The sequence below is a fragment of the Gymnoscopelus braueri genome, assembly GCF_963280865.1.
Source record: "Gymnoscopelus braueri genome assembly, chromosome: 19".
Classification (NCBI taxonomy): Eukaryota; Metazoa; Chordata; class Actinopteri; order Myctophiformes; family Myctophidae; genus Gymnoscopelus; species Gymnoscopelus braueri.
The window spans coordinates 14,841,992-14,859,032 of record NC_137621.1 but is presented as its reverse complement, the minus strand read 5'-3'; the positions used below and the strand labels follow the sequence as shown (position 1 = coordinate 14,859,032).

Here is a 17,041-nt window from a genome sequence, read left to right as displayed (position 1 = left end):
ATATAAAAATATTATAAATATATCAGACTACAATCAACAAATACAAAATAATAAACTAGCAAAAATGAACATCTATGGTATCATTATTGCAGTGTTCCACTGGTTCTCGAACCTTTTCATGTCAAGGACCCCCAAATGAATATGTATTTGGCTGCCGAACCACATCTGAAAAGATATTGTGCCAGGGACCCCCAGATTTGTGTTGTTAAAGTGTTTCAATTATTTTTTGGGATATAGCAGATCTACAAGCTCATAATGCATCGTGACGCATTGTGAGCTTGTAGATTGGCAATTTCTTTACCCCTGGGGACCCGTCTTTGATCTAAACTACATTTTCCAGTAGTTTGTGGGTAGCTTACTTTCATAATGATGTGGCCTTGTCATCACATCTGAGAAACCTCCATGTCCATCCATTCATAGCTTTTACACAGTCATATTTTATTCAGTCCTCAGCCACATTACCAACCACATTACAACCACGTTACAAAGTAGCTCCAATGTACGCAGCTTGTTGCTTTTTACTAAGTAGAACTTGTAGTATAGCTTGAAAGAGAGATTTTAGTGTGGCAGTTACTTTTAATGAAGAGAAACTAGTAGCTTAGCTAGCAAAATGTTTAAGTGCCTTGCCAGACATAGCATTATTATAATCTTTGTGATGTACTTGTTTTTGCAACCTATATGTTTCAACTGTACTGAAAATGCAAAATAATGTTTATTGAATTAAATACAAAGGTTTGTCATTTATACTCGTCACACTTTCACATGAATCATTGTTGTTTAACATCATTGCGGGTTTTAACAAAAAATGTCATGCAACAAAGTATTGATTATTCTACATCTTCATAGATGATGTTGTGGAACAATGGGTGAACAACATTTCCATATGCCTATGATTCCACTTTCACATCAATAACATCATCAAATGGGTCCGAGGTGGCAACAACCGCAAACAAAGACTTGGAATACATCCAAAAGTGGGCTGATACTGGAAGGTCACTTTCGGCCTAGCAAGTCTAGCCCAGTCTGTCTAACATCTGCAAACACGTTGGACAATTTCTTGTTGAAGGCGAGCATTACGAAAGCTGGCCAACGAGCGTGATGCTAAAAGCAGAGCCAACATCTTCAAAACCCATAGGTCAGGATCATCATGGAGTACTACTGCCTTGCCTGGATAAATCTCTGACAGACTATTCTCAGGCACCTAGATATCCAGAAAAGGGCAAGCTGAGTCATCGCAGAATAGATGCTGGCATGCTGCAACAACTGTTCCTTTTAAGATATTTCTTTTTTAGATGCCCACTCCCAGCTGTCCAGAAGATCTGTAAGCACTGCTGCCTCCATCCCGTGTCCCAGGTCAAACCATACGGAGGCAGAGGCCTCCCTTCAGCCCTATTTTTAAAAATAGCTAAAATAGCTGATCTACAAGCTCACAATGATGCAACGTGTTGTGAGCTTGTAGATCGCTGTTTTTGCTAATAAATAAAAAGAACATTTTGAGAATGCTCACCTGTAATGACATGTCAAAAATAAGGATACCATGGAAAGTGGGTAATGGATGTATATGTTTGAGGACAAGAACATGTGTCTTGTCTATAACACATCACATGTCACATGTAGATGGATGGGAGTGGATTGAGATGCACTCAGCGTCAATCTCCAAAAAACATTCAGAGGTGGAGAAAATATGCATAAAATAACTGAATTTGAGGTACAAAATGCAAATGCTAGGGTGGCATTTGCCCTCCCAGGACCCCAAAATGACGCCCCTGCTCGGAGATGACCACCAAGCCATATACCTCCAGTTCTAACACCATATGACTTGACAGGAATAACAGGAATAATAAAGAAAAAGAAAGACAGAAACGGTATTCACTCTTTTAAAGATCTTTATATCGAAGGGTTATTTCCAACTTTTGAACAAATACGATGTAAATTTCATTTACCCCAATCACATTTTTTCAGGTTCTTACAGATACGTAATGTTTTAACTCAAACCACTGCAACATTTCCAAATATCCCTGATGACTCGCCAATGGAATCTATATTTCTGTTTAACCCTCTGACCAAAGGAGGTATTTCTATTATTTATAATTCTCTCTCGTATTTGGACAACAATACCTCCTTGGATCATTTGAAAACAGCTTTGGAAAACGATCTAGGAATATCTATCACGGATGAACAATGGTCTACATCACAAAAACTAGTACATTCCTCTTCAGTATGCGCCAGGCATGGTCTTCTGCAATTTAAAATATTACACAGATTACATTTGTCAAAGGAAAAGCTCAACAAAATGTATCCAACTGTAAATTCATCCTGCGACAGATGTGGCCAGTCACCAGCCACTTTAGCCCATATGTTCTGGCACTGCACAAAATTAACATCATATTGGCTAAATATATTTAAATCACTGTCAGACATAGTTAAAAACCCTTTTGACCCAGATCCACTGACAGCAGTATTGGGAGTCAGAGGGGCTACGATCAAACTGACTAGGGTTCAGTACAACATGGTAACATTTGTGACTCTACTGGCTCGCAGACTGATATTGTTAAATTGGAAACAATTGCAGGCTCCAACCCATACTGCACTTATTAAAGATGTAATGCACTATTTGGAATTGGAAAAGTAAAGTTTGTAATAAAGTTTGAATTGAGAGGGAGTGAAGACAAATTTTACAAGACCTGGCAACCCTTCATCGACCACTTCAATAAGTGCACGCTGACCCCTCCTACATAATGGTTAACTTAAAAAAAAAAAAAAAAAAAAAAGAGAAGGAACTGGATGATTTTTTCTTATTTTCTTATGATTTTTTACAAAAGATCTGTGCAGGGAAAGTATGAGAGCAAGAGTGTGTTGTTGTTCTGTTTTTTGTTTGTATCTGTATATCTGTTTGTTGTTGTTTTTATGTTGTATATTTTATTTTTGAATTCATACCAAATTATTTGTCATTGTCTTTTCTCGTTTTATATTTTGTAGTTGTTTATACTCTGATGTGTTTATCATATTACAAAAAAAATCCAATAAAGAAAGTATTAAAAAAAAGAAGGAGTGTGTAATGTTGAGGTTCTGCCAGGTGTTTGGTTGGTTCTCCACTGGTCTCGAATCTATAAACCTACAGCCATCTCACTGTCCCCAAAAGACCTCCACAGACACAAATTCACACAATAGACACATATTCTTGCAGCGATCATTCAATTCATACAATGTTTAAAGTGAATTATGTAATGGTAGTGACAGATGGATTTATTAATCATTTGAGGGTCTGAATACAGTTGTATGTAAATATTTGGGATTTGGGAACTGAAGATAACAATAAGCAGGGGTGGACTGACCATTAATGGGCCGGTGGTCTGTGATCAAATTGCCCCCATTTTTGGATCATTACGGTATTTCTTTTGCCCCCGTTTTTAGGATAGTTTTTTGGGCTGGGCGGCCACTAAGTGGAGAGGGCCAATCCTTCAGTAGCACCGGCCCACAGAGCAGAGAGACATCACACGATTGGCCCACTGGCTTGTCTATCATCTGAATACCGGCCTGTTGGCCCAATCACAGGCTATAGTGGCCCAGGAGTCCCACCCATTTTTGGATCATTACGGTCATTTACGGGTTGCGTGGCCCTCGTTTCTAGGATAGTTACGGTCATCTTTGGGCTGGGCGGCTACTAAGTGGAGAGGGCCAATCCTTCAGTAGCACCGGCCCACAGAGCAGAGAGACATTACATGATTGGCCCACTGGCTTTTCTATCATGTGAATACCGGCTGATTGGCTCAATCACAGGCTACAGTGGCCCAGAAGTCCCACCCAAACATATAACAGCTGATCTACAAGCCCACAACGTGTCGCTGCCTCGACGCGTTGTGGGCTTGTAGATCTTCTACAGTATGTTCGGTGCGAGACACCATTGTGTGACGAAACATAAATAAAGGCATGCATCTGGCAGCACACTGGCAGAGAGAGAGAGAGAAACAGCGCTAATCTGATGCGACTTGTAGAAGGACAGTTTAGCATGTGAAGAAGGTGATGTGGTGAGCACAATAGAGGACTGTATGCTATCTACAAGCTCACAAGTCAGTGTCATTGTGACGTGGACACCGCGTTTCCCCCAAAGACATGTATGACCTTGATGTCACCGTTTACGGATGCAGAATGATCATCCCAGCAATGGTTGTTCCAGGCCAGACAGAACAAATGATCCGTGGCAGCAATGCCATCAAGGACATTCTAACTCAACTGAAGAGCACTGACAGCTACTGGAGACTAGTTTCCTCGCCCAACAATGGTCAGACCGATGAACACTGCCAATTCCTGTCACTACTTTCTAACACAGAGAGATGGAGAGGTGACTGCATTCCAGATAAGGTGGGCACGGTGAAGGTCAAGAGTTGTGTGACATTGAAACCGCAGAGCGAGCACCTTGTCTGGGGCAAGTTACCTGAGTCTGCAGTGATGTCAGCAGGCAGTACAGTGGTCGTTGAGCCAACGCAGTCTAAAGCCAGACCCAAACACATTCTCGTCGGAAGAGTTGTTACTCCTCTTTAGGGAGATCAATGGGTGCCTGTTAAAGTCATTAATCCTACCGATAAAGCTGTGGTGCTGAGAAGGAACGCAAAAATTGCAGATGTGTCCCCCTGTATCGCAGTAGAGGACTTGCCCAAAGCAGACGAAGTCAAGTGCAATTTGCAGTGTGTGCAGAGTGAAGATGTACGGCCAAGGTCAGAAGAGGACATGGTGCGTGCACTGGGGACTCTGGAACTGCAAGACCTTGATCTGAAGTCATGTGAAGTGTCTCTGCAGTGGAGAGACAAGCTCCTTCACATCATCGAGCAGTATGGGTCAATCTTCTCCCGACACAAAATGGACTGTGGAGAGGCTAAAGAGTTTGTGCATCGCATCCACCTTGTCGACGACAAGCCGTTCCGTCTACCCTACATACGCATACCACCAAGCCAGAATGAAAAACTGAGGACGACTCTGAATGAGATGGAGGAAAAAGGCATTATTCAGAAGTCGCACAGCGAATATGCATCTGCACTCGTTCTCATATGGAAGCGGAATGGAGAACTCAGAGTCTGCACTGACTTCAGATGGCTTAACGCAAGAACTGTGAAGGATGCCTACCCACTGCCACATCAAGCTGATGCTCTAGCCGCACTCAGTGGGAATGCTTTCTTCTCCTCGATGGACCTGACATTGGGCTTTTATAATGTCCCCTTGCACCCTGATGACAAGAAGTATACAGCGTTCTCATTGCCTTTTGGACTTCATGAATACAGCCGTCTCCCTCAGGGCTGTTGCAACAGTCCCGCTACGTTCATGAGGATGATGATGTCCATATTCGGTGATGAGAATTTCACGAGCCTGTTGTGTTACCTCGACGACCTGATGGTATTTGCGCCTATAGAGGAAGCTGCGCTCCGACACCTACAGATGGTGTTCGCCCGCCTGAAGGAACACAACCTAAACTCGCACCCAAGAAGTGCTTCTTCCTCAGAAGGACTGTGAAGTTTCTTGGGCATGTCATCAGTGAAGATGGAGTTCGGACAGACCCCGAGAAAGTGAGAGCTATAGATGACGTCCAAGTCACCAACCTCATGGAGTCAGATGGCAAAACACCTTGCCCTAGTAAAATCAGATCGTATCTAGGAATGTTGATGTACTATCAAGGTTTCATCGAGGCACGTTCTGCAAAGGCAAAACCGTTATTCAGGTTCACAGCTGAACCTGGTGCTCAGTGCAAGCACAAGAGAGGTCGCAAACCTGTCAAGAAAGGAGGTCAGGTCAAGTTGTCGCCTGCTGATTGGACTGACGCGTGTCGGAACGCGTTTGAGACACTGAAAAACGACCTCATAGCAAGTGTCACTCTAGCCCCACCCAGATTTCAATGCCCCATTCATTCTGGCTGTCGACGCGTCCTTCGATGGGATTGGAGCTGTCCTGTCGCAACTGCCGCCTGGTGGAAAAGTAGCCAGACCTTCGCGAGTAGGACCCTCTCTCGTTCCCAACTGAACTACCCTGCACACCGGCTTGAATTTCTTGCCTTGAAATGGGCAGTATGTGACAAGTTCAGCCATTGGTTGAAAGGCAGACACTTCACCACATGGACTGACAATAACCCCATGACATACATTCTGACCAAACCCAGACTTGATGAGTGTGAACAGCGGTGGGTGGTGAAGCTCGCTGCATACGACTTTGACTTGAAGTACATACCTGGCCCAAAGAACATCGTGGCCGACGCCTTGAGTCGTGAGCCGTTTGTCCAGTCGTGTGTCAGTCATCGCCTTGTGACCGAGCCCTACACCTCGCTGTTGGACCAGGTCAACGGTGTGAACGACAGAACTGTGCAGGAGGTGTTCAGAGTGTCCAACAACTGTCAGGCTGTTGTGGACGAAGGTGGTGAAACATCGAACGTGCCAGTGCAAGAGGCAGTTCTACCAGACACGAGAGGCTCAGTCGCATCAGAGGAAGTCGCTGCCATCCTCAATGCCGAATCCACTAGGGGTGTGAGTCACGTGATGGGAACAGATGCTGACTTCAATCTTCTGCAGAAGGAAGACCAGTCCCTGCGCTCCCGCAGAGCCAGCTTGTCAGTCAACAAGAGCAGGACGGCACAATAAGCAGGGCCATGTACTTTGTACAGAGGCACAAGAGACCTACCAAGCGTGAGAGAGCTGTTGAGTCACGTAGCGTGATCAAGCTGCTGAAGCATTGGAGTAGACTCACCATACAGAATGGCATGCTGTACAAGACAAAGAAAGATCCCCACATGAACAAGAAGATCTTCCAGTTCATAGTGCCTGACTCGTTGAAGCAGGAAGTTCTCCACGGTCTCCATGACACAGCAGGTCACCAAGGCCAGCACTGTACCTTATCTCTAGATATTTATTTTCTTTTTTTTGCACACAGAACGAGGAGATAACATGAAGATTTACAGCTCCTATCCACTTCCTGGTTAAAGTATTTGGGAAATATTCTGTATCTCGGCTGTTTTTTTTGTGAAACATGCTATATTCAACGGTGTATAACAAGCAAACGGGAGGTCACGATGACATTCTTTTTTTTGGGCGGAACAGTGATACCCTCCGTGATTAGCAACCACAACAACAACCACAACAAGCACTGGGCAAACACAGCCAGAAATAAGTCTGGCAGTGAAAGAGCAGTAAATCACTCATTCTCTAAAAACAAAATAAGCACCAATTATTTTCAATTTGTCTAACGAATACGGTCACAACGAGAGAATTTTCAATGACGGACAGAGAGAGACAGAGAGACATAGAGGGAGAGAGAGAGAGAGGGAGGGAGGGAAAGAGAGAGAGAGGGAACGAGGGAGGGAGAGAGAGGAAGACAGGGAGAGAGAGAGGGCCAGAGGGGAGAGAGAGAGAGAGACAAGGAGATGGAGAGAGAGGGAGGACGGCAGGACGCGATGCGTTGTAAAAAAAATTAAAACTTTTTTGGGGGAAATTTTTATCCCACGATTTTTGAACCCCAAAATAAGCGAGCCCTCGCTTATTTTTGCGCGGACGAAATTTGTTTGTCATTGTGGTGAATGTTGTGTGTGCTGCTGATGTTTGTTGTGTGAAGCTTAATGTCAGAGTGTTTGTGCCGGAGCGCCTCAGTGCGGCTGCAGAGTTCATGTGCAACATCTTGCATGCGTGGCTGTGGCTTTACAGTTTTCCTTCGCCGTGTCGCCGTAACTGCTAGCTTGCATAATGTCTTCAGACTAGGACTTAACTCCAATATGTACAGGTCATCGGGTGTTTTGAATCCTCCAAATAGAATGATACGATCTCCCACCATGCAACAGCACATCTCACGCATCATAAACAGGCGTTTCCCCTTGGGCTCAAACTTATTCCAGGAGCAAGACTCTGGACTGAATTTCCAAAGATTCTCAGTAGATCCCCAGTCCCAAGTCTGGCTGGGGCAACCACCAAATACGTACAGCTCTCCATTGTAGGCAAAGGCTCTATGATTACAGATTCCTTCTGGAAGAAGCTGTGCAGAAGGAGTGCTCAGCCAGCAGTTGGTCTCTGTGTCAAATACTCTGAGGTTGCTGTCGTCGTACAGTCGGCCCTAAAATACAAACATCTTTGTCCCAATGATGGTGATGGTGGCAGAGTTCATGTATGAACTGCTTGGAATACCTCTGGTGTTCAATAGAGTCCAGACCATTGTGGTGGTGTCAAACTTGTACATGATGGCAAATATTGGGCCCTGGACCCATCTTCCATAGACATAAATGACTTTCCACAAGACACAGGCTGAGTGGTCGTGCAGCTTTTTTGGAACAGCCCCAGAAACCTGGGGCTTGAACCATCCGTGGGTGTCGACATCAAATGCATGAAGCTCAATGCTGTCAGTAATCACTCCCCAGATGTAGACAATGTCTTCCAGCAGCACAGCTGTGTGGGGCAGGTTCATAAAAGCAACCGCAAAGTGACATTCTCCTCTCCCAACTGGGGGCAACTTCCTCCAGCGCAAAGACACTGTGTTGAAGACATACACATCCATCTGAGCCCAGCCCATCTGTGTCCCTGGGTCTTTTCCAAATAAGTACACCTTGTGTCCCACTGCAACAGCAGTAAACCTGTTTTCAGCAAATCTTTTTGACGCTACATTCAGATTCATCGACCAGCAGAACATTTCTGACATTGTGGATTTGCCCTGGATCTTTGCGTCTTCCTCTGTAAGAGAATGGAATCCTAATGTGAGTGCTATCACTTACAAGAAACTGTTTGATAAATCCACAAAGTGGATGGGTTGGCCAATCAATGAAGCTGATCACTGTTGATCTCCCTAATATGGTGAATTGAATCCCGACAATCCTGGTTTAATCAGCTGAAAGTGTTAATAATAATGAATTGCATTTTTATAGCGCTTTTCCAAGTGCTCAAAGTGCTTTACAATGGTTCATTCATTCATACAGGTGGGGGACATTGGGAGGTAAAAGTTGCTAAATGATATTTTTGTTTAATTGAGGATTCATTTTAAAGAACATGGTTGTGATGACATTGTGATGTTGTTGCGTGACGTCACTACGTAGAATACCCAACGATATAACTCCAACTGACTGTCGTCTGGATGATGTCAACAGAACGTCAACACGTTCTTAAACACATGAACCCTGACCTCCCTAATTTAGGAATTGTGTTAAAGTCAGATTCCGTTTTTTCCCCCCCATTTTCAAAAACTTTCAAAACTAGCAGATGATGTCAAAATACTCATACATAATAAAACATATCATTTCATTTCATTATTATAATAGGGTACCATTTCTATTCACTCTCTGTCTCAGAGGAGGGCTGTGCACAGTTCAGAAACATGCCTACCAGTGACATCAACAGTAGGCAGGTTTGGTCATTTCAAACAAGAATTAAAATGATTTAAATACTTATTTATTGACTTTACTACTCAAACAATGGCTTCTATTTCAGAATGCTAACTATCCAGAAAGAGGAAGGCCGAAGTTCCTATTAGCTTGGAATCCCCATTGATAGTGTCATCGGCAATTAAACACATTAGCTCCTTCGTTAAAACCATAATAACTAACGGAGTGGCTAACGGAGCTAGCATCTGATATTTCCATCACACCTCCAGGCTTCACCACTTATAGGAAAGACAAATACTTTGTACTGAGCGTTAAGCAATGGTGGGGGAGGGGGGGGGCTTGGTTTGGTTTGGTGCCTTGGTTAACAACAACTGGTGCAAAGATGTTAAAGTCCTGGACAGCCTTTGCTCACCAGACCTTGAACTTTTGATGATAGCCTGCCGTCCTTTTTATCTACCATGTGACTTCACCATTGTGATTATAGCCGTTGTTTACATCCATTCTGGAGCCAATAAGGACACAGCAATGAGGTAATTACACAAGGCTATCAGTGCACAAGAGAATCGTCACCCGGACTGCGCAGTCATTTGCTTAGGTGACTTCAACCGGAATGATTTAAAAAAGGTCTTTCCTAAATTCCACCAGCATGTCATCTGCAGCACCTGCGGTGACAATATTCTTGACCACTGCTACACGCCCTTCAAAGATGGATACAAAGCTCTCCACCGCCCACCGCTTGGAAGCTCTGACCACTACTCCATCCAGCTGCTACCGGCCTACAAACAAAGGCTTAAAAGGGAGCCGGTCGGTTATGTCACATTTAAAACTTGAACAGCTTAAATATACGATCAGAGGCTCCACTCAGAAGTATACTAGAGTCTGGCAACCGTTCCTGTCATATTTTGAGGAGGTGTATTTTACTGTTGCAATATAGCCATTGTAGTATAGCCATTTGCCTTTCTTCCCAGGCCTACACTGCAAAGATGCAAGAAATATTCAGCAGTGGCGACATCAGGCAGTACACACCTTGACAGACGGCAAAAACCAGAAGTGAGGTCAACCCGCCTGCCTCCCTCCCCAACAAACTGAACACCTACTCCGGCCGGTTCGAGACCAGCTCCAACCGCGGCAGCCAAGCGGGGGCCATCAGCAGCACCAGCAGAGGAGACCTCTCTAACCATTTCGGAGGGCGACATGCGCACAGCCTTCACACGGGTCAATATCCAGAAGGCGGCGGGACCTGATGCGATTCCAGGCCGGGTCCTCAAAGCGTGTGCAGACCAGCTGGCGGGTGCTTTAGCTGACATCTTCAACCTCTCCCTCCCAAGCTGTGGTCCCAGCAGGGTTCAAATTGCCAACCATTGTGCACATTCCCAAAAAGGCCCAGTATTGGACACTTGGACCTTGTGGTGCCTTTGATTATTTAGCACTTTATTAGCACCTGCACTTTACTTATGGAGTATTTGTAGCACATTATTTTCTAATATTTGCCCTTGTTATTTTGCACATCATTGTAGTATTTTAGTATTGAGTGTAGTAGTGTATTTTAGTTAGTTAGCGGCACAATAGGAGGTTAGGGTTATTTTAGGATTCTTTTTGGTTTTGTATGTGTATTTTATGGCGGAGAAGCCGATGTAAAGGGACCCAATAAATGTTACTTACCTTTTTTTTCAAACCTGGTTTCCGTGTCAGTTCTCTCTTGGGTTTAGTGTGTTGTTCTCATTATATAAAAAGGTACTCTTAACTGGTATCTACTCGAACCTGTGAATAGCCTGAAAGTGATGTATATCGGGGATCTTCCTCTTAAACAAAGGTGGCGTAGTCGACAAACATTATTATTTAATTTGGGTTTCACAATAACTATGCACCCCGCACTTTAAACAGTGTAAACTTATATTTTATTATTGTGAACTCAATGGAACAAACTTCAGGACTCTCTGAAACTGGTGCGATTGGTCTCAATAGAGACATTCAGGGTGCTTCTTGAGAACACACTACATAGTGACTGCACCCGTTTCATGTAACACTATGTTTATTTGCATCTGTGACATTGTAATGTGATTCAAATGTTTGTTATTGTTTCGCATTATGTATGTATTTTATATGTTGTTAGGGTGTCAGGGAGTCCTTGAAAAAGAGAGCTTGCTCTCAATAGGCTTCCCTGAATAAATAAAGGAAAAAGAAAAAAAAAGAAAGAAAATCAGCCTTTACGACCCCATCAAGGCACCGCCAAAATACATTTTGGTCGATTAAATCAACTGTAGATTTAGTTGACTATAATCTTATGATATGTAGTCGACTAAAACTAGACAAAAACAAAAACATTTCAGATTACTAAAATATGACTAAAACTTAATGGAATTGTATTCAAAAGACTATAACTAAATCACAATTTGATGTCAAAATCAACACTGGTAGTGAAAGAGGACATGAAGTTAGTTGGCGTGAGAGAAGAGGCAGAGGACAGGGTGAGATGGAGGCCGATGATTGGCTGTGGCGTCCCCTGAAGGGAACAGCCGAAAGGAAAAGAAGAATATGTAGTTCTATTCAGCATGGAACACATAGGATAGGCCTATCTGTCTCTGCTCTTCTGAGGTCTTGGGACTTCGTTCAGCCCTATTTTTAAAAATAGCTAAAATAGCTGATCTACAAGCTCACAACGATGCAACGTGTTGTGAGCTTGTAGATCGCTGTTTTTTGCAAATAAGAACATTTTGAGAATTCTCACCTATAATGACATCATCCTTTATGGAATATGTAAAAGTTTTTAAAAAATCATAAATAGATGTGATCATGTAAACCATAATTGAAATAAATAAAATGAAATGAAATGAAATCATGGTTCTCCACTGGTCTAGAATCTGTATACAGCCTGGAGACCTATAGCCAACATCTCACTGTCCCCCAATGACCTCCACAGACACGATAGACACATATTCTTGCAGCGATCATTAAATTCATACAATGTTTAAAGTGAATTATGTAATGGTAGTGACAGAATGGATTGTAAAGATTTGGGCACTCTGGCCCACCACATTTTGTTGAATCCCCCAGTGAACCGAAGATAAGACTAAGTATAGACTTAATAAATATGACAAATCAGCAAGCAATTTGTTGTTAATTATTTTTAAATGTGATCTTTCACACATGCACAAATGCACGCACGCACGCACGCACGCACGCACACACACACGTGTGTATGTCAGTTTCTGCAGGTGATTCATGTTTATATGGACTACTAACTCCCACAAGGGAGAAACACGATGGGATCTTATAGTATTTCTATTTTGCACTCGAAGTTCACCCTTTTAAGTTTTGAAACCAGGTACCAGACTCACCTACCTTTTACCTGTTAACCACATAATCCCTATTGGTAGTAGGTGACATTTAGGTAGTAGGTGAGTCTAGCACCTGGTTTCAAAACTTAAAAACAGGTGCTAGACTCACCTACTACCTAAATGTCATATTACCTAACCACTCTATTTAGTACTGTACTTAGTCCTACGGCATTGCTTGGCAAAAGTAGTCAATCTACAAGCTATTGCCGCTAAAGAACAGCTATACACCATTTAATTATTTTGTCAATAATTACATTTTAATGCCAGTTTGATAGTGATTAAAATAATAAAGAGCGACCTTGAATCAAAAGGTGAAGTGAAATTCAACAAGCCATGGCAACAAACGTTATAACAATTATTTATTATACACAGATTAATAATACACTGCTACAGGGATGGTAACGATATATGAAATAAACCCTGCCGGAATATACTCTTTTCTGTCTCAATAAAATAATACTTACAGAATTATTCTAAGCAGTTTAACCGATTAAGACATGAGGCCGATTCCACAAATGTCTTCTAAACCAGTAGTTCTTGGAACTTTTTCGTGCCAAGGACCCCCAAAATGATAAGTACATATGGCCAAGCCCCCCCCCCCCCTCCATCCCCCCAATATTTTGTGCCAGGGACCCCCAGAAGAGAAGATTTGTGGCAACATTTCACTTTTTCACGATTTTTCAATAACGTTCAAAAATAGCAGATGTACAAGCTGTGAGCTGTGCAGCTTGCACATCTGCTATTTTTGAGAACCACTGTTCTAAATCCTAAGAGGTTTTCTTTGAAAAACATATGTTTATATAATACAGTATAGCTAAAAATGTAATGGCACAGATGCTTTCCCGATTGTAATGGTTTAAAGGAGTTAGCCTCACGTGGCCAGACTATATCACTGCGTGGATATGAGTCTGGTGCTTCTATGAGTTTTTTTCTCCAAGGGGCGGGATCAAAAGTATGTGCTCTGGACGCAATTTGTTAGACCGACAATCAACTACCAATTACAGCCTCCCATATTTGAATGCTGGGCCCTGATTGGTCACCCCAGACTTTGGGAGCAGGAAATGAATTCATAATGGAGCGGTGCCAGACCCAAATCTCCCAGGGCAATATTTCTTTTGCACTGGCAGATTCGGCTGGTCCCAGGCTATAAAGGAGTTACCTGGTTCAGAAATGTGTGTCCTTTAACCCAATGGTTCCCAACCTTTTTTCCTTGGAACCCCACCCCTTCCTACATCTGACACAAGCTGAGAATTGAGCAGGAAAGATTATCACCGACTCCTCTCACCCCGATCAGCACCTCTTCCAAAATCTAGCTTCCAGCAAGAGGTACTGGTCTTGTCTATCAAGACTGCTTCCCAGTGAGGCTCACAAACAAGCCCATTGCCCCATACTAACAAAGCCTTCACTGTGCGCAAGTTCATGCAAATTGATCAGCAAGTTCATGCAAATTGATCAGCAAGTTCAACAAGAATCAGGTTTTACCTCCTGCTTCTTCTGCCGGTTTCGACATACCAGGAAGATTAGGACGAATAGCAGGATGACACCCATGGCCACAGACAGTAGAGGGATGTTGGATAACAGTGTGAGGTTTAAAAGCAGCGTTCTCATCTTGGATCAGGATGCAGACTCATCATCGATGGTTCCTGTCATATTGACAAACATGATGGGGAAAATTGTCTCTTTGATGTAATTTGTTTTGGAGAAGCCTTCCACCTTTTTCAGGAGGATATTTACCTGGCCTCTAACGCAGGCACGGATTGGAAACCCAATCATTGGCTGAAGGTCGAGGTATGTCTCATGCTCCTCCTTGCTGGGGTTCAGACCTTCAACAGCATTGATGTATTTGGGGTCCGCCTGATAGAAATGGGGCAACGACATCACGACAGTAACACCTTTATGACAAACGCTTAATTTGAGCACGCCGGTACCCAGGCAGTCGCCGGCGGGCACACAGAAGCTCTCGTTGTCAGGGTTGTCTGTGGGGCTCATCAGCACTTCCACTGGTGGGGAAAAGCGGTAAGCCTGGATGCCTTTCCCCTCCACGTCTTCCACATAGGCAAGCTGGGAGGACCTGCGGAGTTCAGCAGCGAAGACATAGAGCAGCTCGTTCCTGGAAATCAGTGGGTGGAAGAGCGTGCCATCTGTGCCATTGATCATGTTGCTCTGTTTGGACGACCAATACGACATCTCCCTCAGGCCATTCCATGTGTCAATCTTGCCATAATCCATGTAGTTGTGCTCCCCAGTATAGAAGACAAATTCTCCGCCATGAGTTCCATTTTTCTTCCACATCAAGCCAAAATGGTCATCCACCAGAGGCCTCACGGCGTGGATAAGAGACAGCAGGGGCTCCTTGTAGCCCCACAGCACCTCATGGACGGTACGTGATATGAAGAAGTTGATGCCCATCCCTGTCCATCCAAAAGGACACTAACCTACGGAGCCAGAACGGGTAGGAATTTAGCTTATTCATCACATCCACATAAGGAATGTTGACAGTCCTGAGAATGTCAACCTCAGGGTCACTGGATAAGGAATGTTGACAGTCCTGAGAATGTCAACCTCAGGGTCACTGGATGACTTCTCGGGGACAAAGACAAAGCTTTTGCGGATCTGAGTGAAAGTCTTGCTGTTGTTCTCCAGGAATTTCACATTCTCCTTCTGACTGTACACCCTGTAAGTATAGGGCCCAAACTGTCTAACAGCTGCCTTCCCACCGGCTACAAACACCTCAGGATTGGTCACGTTGAAGAAGTAATGCTCCCTGTAAACTGCAGACGGTATGTTCTTCCACAACTCAAACATTGGCTCTTCTCCGTCAGAGTTATTTCCTTATTTAAAGTAATACTAGGTAACGTTTTCAACAAAACTAAAGTTAAATTGTATATTTTTTGTGACTGGCAAAAGTTTCACAACACCCACTCCATGAATTTCACCCCCGGAAGCCTTTTATTTATATATTTTGTATTGAACGCTGTCGGGGGGGGACTTTCCCGGGAAAATGACGTCATCTGGTTTTGGCCAGGAACTATCGCAACGGTTTCCTGTTTGGCCAGGAACTACCACGCTAATAACAAAAAGGAACCTCACGCTGATTTTAAGAGAATGTAGGATTGGAAGATCGAAAAAGAACAGAAAAAGAAAGCACAGCTCATGGTAACTAATGCTCCACTGGCTAAGAGAAACGATCCGCAGATAGTATAAAACAATTAAAAGATCGCTTTTTGAAACGCTTCCGGCTTCCGGTGAAAACAAATGGAATTCTGGGTAATCGAGGACTACGGAAATTGTATGCAGTGACGGTAGTGACCAGCAGAGGTTGCTTTATTTGTGAATCTGCATTGTACAACTTTAACTGGTTGAGTATCATTGTCTGGAAGACTTGTGTTAGAAGCAGAGTGATCCCCACACTCAGGAAAATGGCACACACTATCCCAGTGGTGTAAATAGCACACACTATCCCAGTGGTGTAAATAGCACAGGCTCTCTGAGTTTTAACAGTTTTAACAGTTTAACAGTCTAGTTTTAACAGTTTAGACTGATCTGAGATCTGGTCTGACGTCACACACCGTTGCCATGCCTGCCTAACAACACCGATGTGCGCAGGCGCCTTTGCAATTCGTCCAATGGTTGGAAATGCACGTCCCACCCAGTTATGCAATACCCGTTGTACCCATTGTCAAAGTACCTGTTGTACTCGTCATTCTCATGCATATACAGCAGGGTTGGGCAACTTTGATGATGGAGAGGGCCACTATATTTCCACACTCACTCCAGAGGGCCACATTGCATATACTGTCTCTCCGTATTTCAACTTTTTTCGCCATTCTATTTCAAACAAAAGTAGCAAAAATAGCCAATCTACAAGCTCAAAACGCGTCGCAGTTTTTACTTTGTTTCTGTAAAGCGCTATATAAATTGTGTGCATTATCCTCCTATAATTTGACAAATCTCTGTCATGGACGGTGGTGAGGCCATAATTGCTCTGCCCGGTTCTCCTCAATGGCTGGAGCAATTGATCCAAAATTGCACACAGCCATTGACCATTACCATGTGCACCTAACAGCGAAGCCCGTTTTTCAACATAAATATAATGAAATAACATTATATCTCAGCTGTTTATTCGCGTTTTTATGTAGTCGCCATGGTTACGGGTTGCCAGATCATGTGCGCATATCCCCCCACGGATGCGTCGACCGGGTATGGACTAGTTATTATTAAGTGACCGGAGGACACATTTGTGTGTCCACACTGGGGACAAACCTTTCCACTGTAAACAGTGCCGGGTCATCTGTGTCGGATCATGAGGCGTTACCTACATGCATCTTAACATGTGCAAGTAGCATGGAAGAACTCAGTCTCCATATTA

General features: G+C 43.5%; 1 pseudogene across 1 annotated transcript; it reads right to left on the bottom strand.

Moving 5' to 3' along the window:
• Nucleotides 1–8,079: 8,079 nt before the first annotated feature.
• On the bottom strand, nt 8,080–16,386 carry LOC308074670 (lysosome membrane protein 2-like; annotated as a pseudogene). The gene is made up of 7 exons: nt 16,361–16,386; nt 15,235–15,519; nt 14,155–15,187; nt 10,513–10,662; nt 9,830–9,836; nt 9,078–9,083; nt 8,080–8,690 (listed from the first exon to the last, which is right to left on the bottom strand). The product of its transcript is annotated as a lysosome membrane protein 2-like (transcript).
• Nucleotides 16,387–17,041: the final 655 nt, after the last annotated feature.